Raw genomic sequence first — 16,127 nt, 5'->3', positions numbered from 1 at the left:
CAGGCTCACTCTAGGCCCTGAGCCGGGGTGTTTCTACCAGGCCACAGACATTTACAGTGAAGTGCATACAGTCAATGCCAGGCCTGATGCTCTGATGCAGAAGGATGCACCCCGTTACCAGTAGACCAAGACCAAAACCATGTCCAGACCTCAGCTGGCAAACTAGACTTTCAGTTGCTTTGGGATCTGAGATTTTCAGGATTTCAGTATCGGATTTCAGGATCCAGAACTGGCGTGATCAAGATGGAGAAGAGATTTCTATTGAATCATGACAAATGGCAGACTCATAGCCCCGGCGGGACCCCCAACCCTGGCTGTGTTCCTGTGGCTCCCCAAGATCGGGTACGGAGTTACCCGGAAGAGCCCTCACTAGGAGCTGGGAGCCGTGGGGCGACTTGGCTCTCCAGCTCTCAGCTCTCCCAGCCTCGTCTCCTGCAGCCCAGATTAGGTGGGTAGGTGCTTAGTCCTGAAGGCATGGAAGCGCCGGACCCTGAGGCCAGGCTCCAGAAAAGGCTTGCAGGAGGAGCCCAGGGGACTCAGGGCAGCCGTGCAAAGACAGATCACTGTCCCTTCTCAGAGTTCTTGAAGCAGACAGTCCTCCCCACCCCTGCGGCGCCTTCCGACAAACTCCCCAGGAAAGGGTCTCTGCCAGCTTTGCTCACATGCCCGGCCTCACACCTGGTGCTCAATACCCGCTTGTCCTCAGAGGCAGCCACCTTGCACTAGGAGGGTCTTTAAATGCCCAGCTCTGGCCACTGCCCCCATTAACACCTTCCAATGACTTTTCGATAGAAAAGGCCACTGCCAGGCCTGGAGTGGTGACTCATGTCTATAATCCCAGTACTTTGGGAGGCAGAGGCGGGTGGATCAATTGAGGTCAGGACCTCACTTCGAGACCAGCCTGGCCAACATGGTGAAACTTCATCTCCACCAAAAATACAAAAACAAATTAGGGGGGTGTGGTGGTGGCCTGTAATCCCAGCTACTAGGGAGGCTGAGGCAGGAGAATTGCTTGAACCCGAGAGGTAGAGGTTGCAGTGAGCCGAGATCGCACCACTGCACTCCAGCCTGAGCAACAGAGCAAGGCTCCATCTCAAAAAAAAAAAAAGAAAAAAGAAAACAGCACTGCCCTCCCTAGGCCCAGGTGTGCAGGTGGTGTCAGCCTGTCTAGCACACAGTAGGTGCTCATTAACTATCTGTTGGGGCAGGAAGGACTGGAAGGAAGGAGCCCTGTGGATTGATAAATTGGGGGAGAGTGGATCAGGTGGTGGTGAGAAGAACAGGAGCCCCCCTACCCTGACTGAGGGTCCCCCACCCTGACTGAGGGTCCCCCACCCTGCTGAAGGCCCCAAGGGCTGGCCCCACCAGGGAGACCCTGCGGCAAGCGGCCTGGAGCCTTCCTCCGCCCCAGCTCTGACCCAAACCCTGCCTGGCTCCTCCAAGGGGGAGCACAGAGGCTGGCGGCCCCAGTGTGGGCAGTGCTGAGCGAGCAGAGGCAGCCAAGACAAGCAGAGAGGCTTCAACGCCCCTTCCCAGGACACACGCCGAGGCCAGGGCGGCCCTCACGCACGCTCGGGATTCCGCCTGCAGAGCCCGGAGCCAAGGGCTGACGAAACCGCAGCACCAGCCCCAACCAGGCCGCCGCCACAGGGGTGCAGGGGGAAGAGGATGTCTCCAGAACACCACCCCCCTTGGATGGCTGCCTTGGTGAGAGGCGATGGCTCTGGAAGAAAAACAAACAGGCTCTAAGGGAGGAGGAGGTAGCCAGCAGATGCTGGAGGGTGACTCTGTCTGGGGAGGTCAGGGCAGGCTGGCACGCCCCCCCAACCCTATGTGTGGGGAGAACCTGGGCAGAGAAAACATCAATAGCAGGACGCCACCTCCCAGGAGTCCTCCTGCACCCACACACCCCCAGGCCTGTGTTGGGTCCAACAGCACCACAGGCCAAGTGGCCCAAGGCAGAACCTCAGGCCTCAGCTCCTCACTGCCCTCTTCTCCACTGCTCCCACCCAGGGCCAAGCTCTCTGCATTCTTCCCTCAGAACCCTTCATTCATTCATTCATTCATTCATTCATTCATTCATTCATTCAACTAGTGATGAGAGAACTCCTAGGATGTCCCAGGCCCTGTTCAAGATGCTGGGGTTGGAGCTGCAGATAGGGCCGTCTTGCCCCAGGGAGCTTTCATTCATTCACTTTCAGTGGCTCCCCAGTACCTTACAGATAAGCCAAACCCCAAGCATGTGCTGTCAACCCCCAGCTCAGAACTCCCTCCCAGGACTGTAGCCCCACCTCTGCTCTCCAGTCACCGAAGAGTCCCCTGCAGTGGGCACCATGGTCAGCTCACACCTCCTCCTCCTCTACCAGGTGTAGGGCTCTGATGCCATTTCCATTGTTTTATCCATTCATTCATTCTGAGACGGACTCTTGCTCTGTTGCCCAGGCTGGAGCACAGTGGCGCAATCTTGGCAAACTGCAACCTCCGCCTCCCGGGTTCACGCCATTCTCCTGCCTCAACCTCCCGAGTAGCTGGGATTACAGGCGCCCACCACCATGCCTGGTTAATTTTTGTATTTTTAGTAGAGACGGGTTTTCACCATGTTGGCCAGGCTGGTCTCGAACGCCTGACCTCGTGATCCACCCGCTTCGGCCTCCCAAAGTGCTGGGATTACAGGCGTGAACCACCACACCCGGCCCATTGTTCTTTCTGAAAGTCTCTTTCATCCTCTCTGCGGCATCAGCTTTAAATGGAAAACCCTTGGGGTGGGGGCAGCAGTGACAAACGCATTCAGGATGCCAGTGACTCACAGTTCATTCAGGAGGGGGAGTTCTGCAAGGGCAGGTGGCTGGAGGGCATGAGACCTAAGGAAGGGATGGTGGGTGGGGGGGCCAGGCAGAGGTCCCAGGGGGCCTGGTGGGTGCAGGGGAGGCACACTTTCGAGGCATTACAGGCAGCAGGAGCTGTTCCTTCATAATCTCTGGGGCACTCTACCCAGGCTGGAGAGAGAACCGCGGCCAGGGCTCCACAGGCCACTCTCCTGCTCAGGTACCTTCAGTGACTCCCTATGGCTCAACCACAAAGTCCAAAGAAATACAGGCTGTTGGGACCCAAGAGCAGGCATTCACAGTCTTCACAGTGGCCCGACCCACCCCCAGGCCCAGGCACACACTGTTCTCTCTCCACACCGTGAGACACACAGAAGGCACCCACCCCCAGGCCCATGCACAGGCCCTTCTCCCCACAACAGGAGACACACAGGATGTGCTTGCCTTCATTCATTCCTATGCCCCCAGTGGGACTCCAAGTCTCAGAGTTTCTAGCCCAGTGGGCCAGAGGCCCAGCCCAGGGCCAGGCAACTTGGGGGACGTGAAAATGAAGCTCTGAGGACTTGACCAGACTCAGATCATTATTTGACTTTTACACAGAAGTCAGCATCTGCTGTGCCACAGCTCACACCACAGGGGCCAGCCCGGGTGCCCTAGGACCCGGCGCTTCACCCCCCTCCGGACCTCGGTTTCTCCCTCCGTACAATGGGGTCCCCAAGAGCTGGTCCCAGTCCCCTACCAGGAGAAACCCGAGCCCAGCCGCCCTCTTTTCCGGTCCGGTGGCCCAGCTCACTGCCTGCCCGGGAGCCACACAGGCAGCCAGGGAGGGAGGAGCGGGGAAATCCGGGAGGGGCGGCACCGGCCCCAGCCCCAGCCCCAGCCCCAGCCGCAGCCGCAGCCCCAGCCCCAGGCCCAGGCCCAGGCCCACCCTCGGCCCCAGCCGCAGCCCCAGGCCCAGCATCAGCCCCAGGCCCAGGCCCGGCGCCGGAGGGGGCGCCGGCTGCTGCAGCCCCGCTCCCCAGATGCGCGCATTCCTGGAAGGTAGCGCCGGCCAGCGCAGGGGTGGGGCGCGGGTGCCGCTGCCAGATGTGCATCGCGAACAGCTGCCCCGGCGCCCGTAAGGTCAGCTCCTGGCTCCAGCCAGCCGCGCTCACCGGCCGGCGCCTCGCCCGCCTGGCACCCGCCACGTTTCCTGGGGCGGGCGGGCCCCCCACCTCCCAGTCCCGCCGCAGAGGGGAAGGGGCCAGAACGCCACCCAACGGTCTAGGGGAGGAGCCGGAATCCAACCCCACCCTCGGGGTGGGGGGGAAGGGGAGCATGAACCCCGCTCCCGTGGTGGCAGAGGAGGGGTGAGAACACGCCTCCCCCCTCCACACACACACACACACACATACACACACACACACACACACATATATAGTCCCCTTTATCACCGCCTCACCACGGTCTAGCCAGGAAAGGCCTCTCTGCGGTGGGAGGGGGATGGGCGGCCAGAACACACCCCCTATACACACACACACACACACACACACACACACACACACACACACACACACAGAGTACCCTTCCATCACCCCCCTCACCCCACCCCTACCCCCACCCTCACCCCACCCCACTGTGGTCTGGAGAGGAGAGGTCTCTCTGAGTTGGGAGGGGGGTGAGGGGGCCAGAACCAACCCCTCTTCGCCTGGGGAGCCGTCACCCCCCAGCAGTGGGGGAAAAGGCCAGTCCACTCCCGCCTGGCAGCCAGAGGCAGCCCTGGGGGTGCGGAGTGTGTTCTGATTTTGTTTCATTGGATGTTTCCTTTCAGTAATTGAGAGCCCCGGCCTGGGAAGAAAGGGCACCCCTATTTCGGGCTGGGCAAAGCTGCCTGGGAGGGGCAGCAGTGAGGAGTCTGGGGCCCCTAGGACCCCTGCCCCAAAGAAGTGGCCTCACCCCCTGCTCCTCCACCTCACCCCACGCCAGGAACACCCTGCCCCCATCCAAAGATGTGTGGTCCTATCTCTGAGGGTCGTGGGGATGCGAGGAGCCAGGAGGGGGATCAGGGCCCAGATTGGCCTCTCTTTAGTATCCGGGTCTCTGGCGGGGCCCAGGGCAACCCCCACCCTCCAGTAGATAAAGGCGCCGGCAGCCGCCTTTGTTTCTTTGGTGTAAACTGAGCCAGATGCCTTCTAATCCCCCAGCTGGGCTGTACTGGCGCTGGCGGCCGCGGCTCCCACCCCCTCCACCCCGCCCGCCAGCATTCCCAGGGCTGCCGGCTCCTCCCTGATGCTGCGGGGGCGGGGCCGGCATCCTCAACTTCTCCCCGGGTCCAGCAGAGGGTCAAGGGCAGTGTGAGGCCAGCGGCTTTGTGATCTGCCCTCCTGGGCCTCCTGGCGTTGGGAAAGTCACAGGGCCTCCCTGAGCCTTGGTTTTCCTGTCCGTAAATTGGGAATACGGACACAGCCCACAGGGATGGAGAGTGCTTGGCAGGCATCTGCTACCATTAGTGGGATCCACAAGCTCGGGGCCACCCCGCCCCACCTAACCGCCCATCCATCTCCAGGGCAGAGAATAGCAATGGCAGGAACGTCACTATCTAGGGGACCTGCCAGGAGCTGCTGGAGCCGTTCCTGTGCTCACTGACTCCTTCCATGAGCCGGAGAACGCGGGGAGGTGGTGCTCATGTGATCCCCACTGCACAGACCAAGACCGAGATGGTGGGGCCCAGAGAGGCCCCAAAGCTAGTAAGAGAGGAGACTCTTATTTCAAAATGAGGCAGTATAGCCCAGAGAGGTAAAGTGAGTAGCCTAGCATCACACAGCAAAAGGGACCCGGGCGATGGGTATCTGAGGGGCAAATACAGGACGGCGGGGAGCAGATCCCTTCCTGGCCTGCACCAAGACTCCCTTTTGCAGCACCAGAACCAGACACCTACAATGCTTGTTAAAATGCAGAGTCCCTGGCCTTGGTCTCGTCCTATTGAACCTGAGTTCCTAAGGGGGCCTTAGAATCTGCTTTTGTTATATAGGGGCTGGGGGGCTGGTTCTGGGGCCCATTCAGGTTTGAGGAGCCACCTTCTGTGCTCTTGCCCATGTGATCCCTGCCATGTGTGGACACGGGGCAGGGATAGGAGGGGCCTAGGATAGAACAGCTCCAAAAGGGCTCCCTACACTTTCCTAGGCCACTTGGGCTGGGCAGGCAGTCTCACCTGGGCTGGTCCAGCCAGGAGGCCGGCGAAGTGCCAGCTCAGAACCTGCCATGAGCGTCTGATGGACGCCTGCCTCCCTCCAAAGACCGTTAATCATTCCGAGAAAGTCCCTGTCAGTGTGTCTCTTCCCACTGCCTCCACCACCCATCCATACGCACACCCCGGCATCCATACACACCACATGCACACACGCATACCGAGAGCACACACGCAGGCGCCACATGGACACATATCACACACCTCATACATGCATGCATCCAGACACTGTACATGTGTGCATATGCAGCTGTTAGAGCAGTTCCCAACCCTCAAGAGGAGAGAACGAGGCCCTGGAACTGTTCTAAATTTCCCCAAAGGCCGAACCACTCTGCCCAGCCTCCACCTGAGGGCTCCAGCCCGGCTCCAACTCAGGTGCCCTTGATTTTGGTGACAATTCTGTCAACCCAGCAGGCACTGGGCTGTTCACCCCATGCAAAGACCTGGTGGGTAGGTAGCGATTTGATGAAGAAGAAATGAGCCAATGAATGAGTGCTTGGCTGACAAACGAGGCTGGGTAGACACCTTGCCTTTGCAGGCACAGGGTCCCATGAGGGAAACAGCAAGGGGGACTCTCAGGGATGAGAAGGCCAGGACCGAAGCTGCCCCTGCATTTCATTCAAGAGGACAAGGCCCAGCTGGGTGGCCTGTTTGGAGCCACGGGGCCAGCAGCCCCAGCAAGGCCACTGGGACCAAAGCAAAGATCTCACTGCCCTCGCCTGCCGACTGCCATCTCTGACTTCAGCTGCGCACCTTGGCCCAGGTGGCCCCCCCCATGTGGACCTTGCCCAGGCTCATGCACTTTGCACACTCACACCTGGGGCCATTCATTCATTCATTCACACCTGGAGCCATTCACACCTGAGGCCATTCATTCATTCACACCTGGGACCATTCATTCATTCACACCTGGGACCACGCATTCATTCACACCTGGGGCCATTCATGCATTCATTCATTCCCACCTGGGGCCATTCATTCATTCACACCTGGGGCCATTCATTCATTCACTCATTTGGGTCAGAAAGGATACTAACATAGGGTTGAGATCCTGAAAATGTAACCTGGGTGGAAGGAAGCTAAGAAAGCTGAAGCGGTCAGGGAGGCCTCCGGGAGGAAGTGGCTTTTGAGTTGAGACTTGGGAGCTGGCACTCTGGGCAGAAGAGCCACATACAGTGGCAAGGGACTGTTGTTTCACAGGACCCCACTGGCTGGAGCCTAGGAAGGAGCACCTCGATGGAAGGGGGAAGCCACCTCCTCCTGCCCAGTCCTCACACAGGAGCTGGGTCTGCTGGGCCTCCCTGGGGCCACATGGCAGGAGACCAGGGCTGGAGGGTCTGTCCATTTTGCTCCCAAGCTCATACCCTGAGTAGGACAAGCCACCAGGGAGCAGTTCTGTTCCTCTTTCATTCTGGACATTCACAGCCTGTCCACATCATCAGCCCCTGTCCATCCACCCACATGAGGATGTCAGAGCCTGAGTCGTCCTGGGGTAGCCTGGGTTCCCATCCTACCCCTGGGAAGGTGGAGGTCCGAGGGGAGTAGATGTCAAATGGACAGAACATTTAATTTCAGATAAACGAGGGCTAGCCTTTTCAAAGTGAGCCCCCTGGGAAGCACACTGTGGCCAGAGCTTCTCTTTGGATGTTCTTTGGGGTTCAGAAGGCAGCTCCCAAGGAAGGAGTCATAAAAATGCTTGGCTCGCTGTGGGCTTGTTGAAACAAACATATACCTCCCAAGGGATGTACCGAAGGCCAACGCCTTGCTTCTGGTCCACTTGCCAGGAAGGCTTTTGCTGCTTTATGTCTCCCCAGCACCGCCTCTCACTGTGGGGAAGTGAGCCTGGCTCGGCCCAGGTCCCCTGAGGCCTGGCACTCCCTAAACAGAGGCAGGGGGGCAAGCCAACACTGGCATTCATGGCGCTCAGAAAAGAGCCACCAGAGACACCCACCAGATGTCAACGTTGGGTATCCCCGGAGGCCAGCACCATCATAACTTTTTATTCGCTCTTGCAAGTTCCTTGCCTTCTAGCTTTTCTCAGATAACCAGGCATCATTTTATGCTGAAACAACAGTAATTCTGACACAAAGAAAAGAGCAGAAATAACCTTGATACAAAAGTGAAGGTTTAGATGGGCTTCAGAGCCTAAACAGGTTGCTGACCAAGAGGAAGACCCAACGTGGTCATCATCACACAGGTAGCTCTGCCCAGAGAGACCCTAAGGAAGGCAGGGAAAGGGGGCTACATCCAACCAGCCACCCTTCTATTCCACCCATGCATCTAACCACTGTCCATCTATCATCTACTAATTAATCTACACTTCCATCTGTCTGTCTTGTCTAACCATCTGCTCATTCAGCCATCCATCCTTCCATCCATCCTTCCGTCCATCCATCTATCCATCCATCCATCCATCCATCCTTATGTCTGTCCATTCATCCACCCATCCTTCCAGCCATCCTTTCATGCATCCATCCATCCGTCCATCCATCCATCCCTCTATCCATCCATCATCATCCATCCATCCTTCTGTCCATCCATCATCCGTCTGTCCATCCATCCATCCATCCATTCATTTATCCATCCATCCATTCCATTCTATCCATCCTTCCATCCATCCCTCTGTCCGTCCACTTATCCATCCATCCATCCTTATCTTTCCATCCATCTAGTCTTCCATACATTCATTTGTAGTAAGGAACTTTTCCATTTTATCTAACCAGCATCTGTCCCTCTCTAACCCAGGAGGGCTGTGAGTTAATATACACCCTTTTCCCCCTTTATAGACATGGAATGTGTCCCGGGGTAGGCCAGTTATAATCTGCCCTTGGGTATTCGCTAGGAATCTCTCCCCACATGTCCAGGATCACTAGACGCCAGCCTAGAACTGCTGGTGGCCATCTCCGACAGCATACAAGGAGAGCCTGCTGGAGGACGAACCCCCACAGCAAAAGGCAGAGCTAAGTGGGGAGAGGTAGAGGCCTACAGACAGTCAGTGAGACCTGGATCCAAGAGGCTGAAGCCAATGTCACCCCATTGGTTACACGAGTCAGTAAACCCTCTTTTGCTTGAGTGAGTTTGAGTTGGGTTTGTGTCACTCACAAAAAGAAAGGGGCGTGGATAACACAAGCCCTTTCAATGTAATACAAAGTGATTTAGAACCTTCTAGAAGCTTAGCCCTGAGCCTGAGAAGGACACACAAAAGATAAATAAGCCCTGTCCTTGACTGCCAGTTGGAGCAGCAGTTCTAAAACACAAACAATGAGGTTACAAACCAGACAGCACAGGCACTCAATGCCAGCACGGGGTTAAAGGAGGCCAGACAAGACCCCAACCAATTAGCTTCAGTTTTCCTACCTGTAAAATGCAGACAGCACCACTTAAACAGTGCAGGGTTGCTGGGAGAACCCGTGATGGAGCAGGGACTCAGCTACCCACCCAGCAGCCATACTAGCCCAGCCTGTCCCCCACAGAGCCTGAGGAGGCAGATAACGTTCCCAGAGCCCCTTCAATTACAAGCAGGCATGTCGCATAGCCCTGGACAACTGGACCTAGGTTTGCACAAACCTCCTGAGAGACACTTTCTTCCCCCAAAGAGAAAAGGGCAAGAGTGCCCTCTACCCCTTCCCACCCTGCTTTGGGATGCTATCATGTGAGAATGTGATGCTTGGAGCCATGGCAGCTATCTTGCAACCATGAGAAAAGGACCAAGAGAATCACACTTAGATTTACTCTGATTTAAGGAAAAGCTCATTTGTTGTACCCTGGAGCAGCGAACTGCACTCTCCACTCTCACTGAATATTGGTTTCGGGAGGCAGTCTCTTGAGGCAGTTAAGAGCGTGGCTTCTGGAGCCAACCTGCCTGGGTTCAAATCCCAGCTCAACAACTTGCTGGCTGTGTGACTTTAGGCAAGTTTCGGAACCTCAATTTCCTTCTCTATAGAATGGGACTTATATGAGCATGAACTAATTTAGTACACATTGAAACACTTAGCACAGTACATGGCACACAGACAGTGCCCAAGAGACAGTGGATGCTGCACTAGCCAGAGAAGGCGGGGCAGAGTGAGAGAAGGGACTGGGTGGGGCAGGGAAGGCCAGAGGGGCGCAGAGGCCAAGGCCCCAGTGACCTGAACAGCAGCCACAAGTCCGCTCCCGGCCTTGACACAGCACAGGTGGAGCTCTCACTGTGTCCGCCCTGCCAAGGCCGGAGCTGGCTCCAGCCTGCTGCTGACTGCAGGGAGGGCCACCCCCTGAACCCGACATGGCTGCCACCCCCCTACCCACCCGCACGCTGGGCCGCTGGTGCTGCACCAGATCCCAGCTGGAACCTACAAAGGGGGGCATCTTCTTAGGTAGGGAGACCTCAGCCCCCTGCTCCCACGATGCTGCCACCCCATGCTTCGGGCTGTACTCCACAAATCCCCAGCGATGTTTCCTCCTTGGTGGGGATGGCAGGTGTCGCACCCTCCCTTGGGCCCAGCGTGGATGCCCATCTGGTGAGGCAGGAGCAGTTGTTCCCTCCTGGGATGCCCAGGCCCTGCCCAGCTCGGAACAGGCTGCAAGGCTGGGATGGCTTAACTCTTTCGGGTATGTTCTCATTCTCCATGGAGGACCAAAGGCCCCAGGGTAGGGGGCCCCAGGGTGCCTTCTAGTGGGGTAAACTGAGGCAGAAGGCGACCTCAAATCTTGCCGCGCAATTTCCTTTTCTGAGAAGATGCTTTCTGCCAACTAGTCTTCTGGGCTCAAGCGTATGTCACCACTGGCCCTCTCGTTTTCCAAAGCCACCCAGACACGGCAGGTCTGGCCCATCGGTGCCTGTGACCTGTAATTCATGCCATGCTCGCAGGGCCTGGAAAACGGCACCCATGAGGCACACACTGCAGGCAGGGACTGCATTGCTGACGCGTAACACTTCCTGGAATGCCCACGGCAACTCCAAGAGACAGGCAATATTATTATTCCCATTTTATAGGAAAGCACACTGAGGCTGGGGAGCGTAAGCACCCTATCCACCTCCCACAGCTGGTCCATGGCAGGGCGGGGGTTCAAACCCCAGCACAGCTGACCTGGAAGCCTGGGCCTTTGCCGCACTGACTCAGCCTTCCCCAAAGCTCCTGGCCCCAGAGCCTTGCCCTCTCCCTCCTAGCCATCCTGTACACTGCTGGCCACGAGCAGTGTGGACAACCCTCCTCTGCTCAAAAACCTACAATGGCTCCCCAGCACCCACAGGAAAAAAAAAAAAAATCCTTCGCAAAGCCCTCCGTCTGTAGCTCCTGACATCACCCCCAGACTTGACTCATGTTTCACTGTGAGCCAAGTGACAGGGCTCCTCCAGGGGTGCCAGGACTAAGCGCTGCTCCTCCAGCAGCCAGGGTCACTCCCGCCTCAGGGCCTCTGACCGTGCTGTTCCCTCCTCCGGGATCACCGGCCCCAAAGAGCTGTTCGCCCACTGCCCCCCCTGCACGGTGTTCTCTGCATTGATCTGTTTTGTTTTTTTGAGACGGAGTTTTGCTCTTGTTGCCCAGGCTGGAGTGCAGTGGCGTGATCTCGGCTCACTGCAACCTCCGCTTCCCAGGTTCAAGTGATTCTCCTGCCTCAGCCTCCCTAGTAGCTGGGATTACAGGCACCCGCCACCACACCCGGCTAATTTTGTATATTTAGTAGAGATGGGGTTTCTCCATGTTGGTCAGGCTGGTCTCAAACTCCCAACCTCAGGTAATCCGCCCACCTCGGCCTCCCAAAGTGCTGGGATTATAGGCGTGAGCCACCACGCCCGGCCCCGATCTGTTTAAATGTTTGATGCTCCTAACTCTAGTGTGAGCCCCGTGAAGGTAAGGCCCAGCCTGTCTTGTTCACTGCTGCAGCCCCCGGTCAGCTTGAGGCCAGCATTCAGCAAACAGAGAATGAATGAATGAGTCAAACAACCAGTCAATCAGTCTCCAACTCCCAGGGTCCAGTGCAAAGCCAGACTGTGGTGGATGCTCCAGAGCCTGGGGCTGTCCTGAAATGAATCTCCCCTCCCACTTCCTCTCTGCCTGCCCTGATCTTCCCCAACCCTCAATATTTCCCTCAAGTGACCCAACCACCCCACATCCAGCCCCAAAATGCAAGAACCTCCCCGCTGCTCTCTCAGAGACTGCCCAGCTGCTTACACTTTCCCATGCTCGCCAGCTCTCACGCCTCCTGGGCCCTGCCTGTGCTGTTCCTCCTACCCGGACCACCCTTTCTCTCTCACCCACCCAGCCAACTCCTGCACATCCCTCAAGATCCCATTCAAGTACTTCCTCCCTTGCAAGGTAGAGTTGATTTTACAGCCCCTTCTGGCACCTCATCCTCTGGACATACCCACCGTGAGGTCCGTGAGAAGAGGCTTGCATGCAGTAACCTTCACTGAGTACAGCGGGTGCTTACTAAACCACTGCAGGATGACTAACCGTCTTCTCCAGTCATGCACGAACAGGCCTTCCCAACCAGACTGGAGCTCTCTGATAGCAGGGGCTGTTGTGTTCATTGCTATGTCTTTAGCATAAAACCCACTGCCTGTTGGATGGATAGATGGACCAATGAACAGATGGGTGGGCAGACGGATGGATGGATGGATGAAAAGAAGGACTCAGGAAAGATGGGTAACGGGTATGTAAATAAACAGATGGAAGATGAAAGGAAAATGGGTGGGTGGGTGAATGGATGGAAAGAGGATGTGTGGGTGGCTGGATGGACAGGTGAGACCTAGGTGTGGGGATGGCCGCTACCTGACTGACTTACTCCTGCATGGAGAACCTCAGTTTTTGGGCCAGATGAAGAGTCCTGCAAAGGCTCCCCCAGCCCCACCAAGTGCTACCACTGCTCAGAGGAGCAGACGGGTGCTAGCTCCTTCGTCCTCCTTCACCTACACACACACACACACCAGTCCGGGCAGTACCACAGGCAGCCCAGTAAGGCTGAGGCTCAGGCCACCTCCCAGCAGGAGACACCCATCCTGCCCGTCCCTGTGCTGAGCCCCCTGTGTAGACTCCATTCTATCTAAGCCTCACAACAGCACCGGCAACAGCCTGCTTCCTCACCTTATCAAGGAGAAACTGAGGCCCAAGGAGGTGAAGTGCCCACTGCAGACACACAGCTGTAGGCAGCAAAGCCAGGACTCTGACCAAGGCCATCTGGCTGCAGAGCCACGTGCTGCCAGCAGCCCCCTTGATCAGGCCCCACCTCTGCATCCTGGCGTGCTCCCTCCACTTGTCCTTCACCATCACTTTACTTCCTATTTCTTACTTCATAATTTTCCTTAAATCAACTCACTCTTTAAGCTTAAATAAATTAAAACTGTAGATGACTGTCATAAAATGGCAATCAGTATCAAGCAACATAAATAGAATGTAACCCTAAAAAGAGGTCCTGGGAAACCAAGCAGTGTTATCCCATTTCAGCCAGATACCACTCCTGATAGACGGCCTCTCTGCCGCTACCAAACAGAGAGATCAGCAAGAGTGGTGGTTTCAGAACATGTCCATGGACCCTCTGACATGCCTCCCTTAGTGACACGTGTCTAAGGAAGTGAGTATGGCAGAGTGGCAGGGTGTGGCTTCTGAGACCAGGCCATCAGAGGCACTGCAGTGTCCACCTTGCTTAGGGGGAAGCCAGCACCCTAATGTGGGGACATTTCAGCAGCCCTCTAGAGAGACCCACATGGCCAGGAACTGAAGCCTCCAGCCAACAGCCACAAAAGAGTCACCCGGCCAGTGGATCCCCCAACCCCAGTGGAGCCTTCTGATGAGACCACAGCCCCATGTGACATGCTGATAAGGGCACCTTGCGTAGGAGTAGCCAGCTAAGCTGCTCCTTAATTTCTGTTACACGGAAACTGACAGATGATAAATATTTATTGTTTTAGGCTACAATGTTTTGAGGCATTCTGTTAGACAGCAATATATCACAAATACTCCAAGTGTTTGAGAGGCTCTGAAGACAATAATTCCACACCAAGACTCTCTGTGCAGTGAGAGAGAGTAGTGTCAGAATGGCCAAAGACACCTGAAAGGGGAATGAATGTATCCTTGTGGGGCTCCATGCATTCCCTAAGACCGTGACCGCACTGGCCCCTGCAGCGGCTCTCTACCTGGCAGCGGAGGTACAGGGTTCATGTGGATCAGGCCTCATCTCCCTAGGGACTCCCCCAGTGGGTCCCCTTCCCACGGAGTGTGAACTGTGCCCCAAGGCCCTGCTGACCTCTGAATCCCCGCCCCATGCACAGCCCCTGTGCTCACTGCTCCAGCCCTGCTGGCCTCCTGCTCTTCCCAGGAAGCCCACACCCGTTCCCTCCTCGGGACCTCTGCACTGACTGCTCTGCTCTCTGACAGGAACACTCGTCTCCTGGCCGGCTCCGGCTCTACCCTGGGCTCTGCACAGAGGGCCCCAACCACAGGATCTATGGGGCAGTCCTCCCAGAGCCTCTGCTCAACACCCCAACTTTGTCTTCAGCTTTGTGTATGTGTGTGTATGTGATGTTTGTGTTGCATTCAGCTCCCTGTGATCTCACGTGGTCTACTATTCACTTTTTTTTTTTTTTTTTTTTTTTGAGACAGAGTCTCGCTCTGTCGCCCGGGCTGGAGTGCAGTGGCCGGATCTTGGCTCACTGCAAGCTCCGCCTCCCAGGTTTACGCCATTCTCCTGCCTCAGCCTCCCGAGCAGCTGGGACTATAGGCGCCTGCCACCTCGCCCGGCTAGTGTTTTTGTATTTTTTAGTAGAGACGGGGTTTCATCGTGTTAGCCAGGATGGTCTCGATCTCCTGACCTCGTGATCCGCCCGTCTCGGCCTCCCAAAGTGCTGGGATTACAGGCTTGAACCACCGCGCCCAGCCCACTTTTTTTTTTTTTTCCAAGAGGGAATCTCTCTCTGTCACCCAGGCTGGAGTGCAGTGGCACGATCTCAGCTCACTGCAACTTCCACCTCCCGGGATCAAGCAATTCTTCTGCCTGGGCCTCGCAAGTAGCTGGGGCTACAGGCACACACCACTATGCCCAGCTAATTTGTTTTGTATTTTTAGTAGAGACGTGGTTTCACCATATTGGCCAGGCTGGTCTCGAACTCCTGACCTCGTGATCTGTCCACCTCAGCCTCCCAAAGTGCTGGGATTATAGGTGTGCGTCACCACGCCTGGCCAATGTTTTTTTTGTATTTTTTTGTATTTTTGTAGAGACAGGGCTTCACCATACTGGCCAGGTTGGTCTCAAACTCCTGACCTCATGATTCGCCCACCTTAGCCTCCCAAAGTGCTGTGATTACAGCCATGAGATACTGTGCCCGACCAACTTATTTTTGCATTCTCAAAGCAAGCACCCCCCTCCCCTGCCATCAGAAAGTAAGCTCGGCGGGGGCAGGGATGGAGCTGTCATCCACGGCTACACCATCATCACCAAGAACAGTGCCAGGCACATAGTAGATACTCAAGGAACCTCTGTGGAATGAATGAATGAATGAATGAATGAATGAATGAATGAATGAATGGGGATACTGCCAAGAGCTCAGCATCCAGGAACCCAGGGAGTCGGGCTCCAACTGAATTAAGCTATAAACCCGAACTGGAACCAAGCACACTAATTTGTAGAGCCTTGAGCTAAGCCCAAATATTAAGTTTCTCAGTTGCCAACCAGAACGAGAATATTTTTTTAATGAGTTTGGCTCCTGGAATCCTCCTGTGTGTTCCTTTACCCTCCTCTTCCCTTGCCTTCTCCCTTTTCACGCCCATCCTTCAAGGGCAGGTTTTTCTACGGAGGTCCTGTGTTCCTTTCTCCCCACCAGCATCGTGGGACAGGGTCCCTCCCACAGGAACCGGACAACACTTCCTTCTCCTGGGGATTTGAGACGCGCCACGTTCCCCAGAATCGCCAAGGGAGGAAGCGTCTCTGCCTCCAGAATGTCTTAAAAATAGTGCTGATAATGGGGATGGGGCTTCCTTTTGGGGTGATGATAAAGTTCTGGAAATGGAGAGAAGTGGTGGTTGCACAGCCTTGTGACTGTGCTAAACGTCACTGAACTGTGGGCTTTAAAATGGTTACAGTGGGAGGCCAAATGCAGC

The 16,127-nt window shown here is 56.1% G+C and overlaps 1 protein-coding gene across 5 annotated transcripts in view; it reads right to left on the bottom strand.

Moving 5' to 3' along the window:
* Nucleotides 1-16,127, bottom strand: part of GSE1 (Gse1 coiled-coil protein) — a 511,516-nt gene that overhangs the window by 439,369 nt on the left and 56,020 nt on the right. The window lies entirely within an intron of this gene.

The sequence above is a fragment of the Macaca fascicularis genome, chromosome 20 (assembly GCF_037993035.2).
Source record: "Macaca fascicularis isolate 582-1 chromosome 20, T2T-MFA8v1.1".
Taxonomy (NCBI): Eukaryota; Metazoa; Chordata; class Mammalia; order Primates; family Cercopithecidae; genus Macaca; species Macaca fascicularis.
Note: the sequence above shows the minus strand (reverse complement) of the source record. Positions and strands in the feature narration are given on the sequence as shown.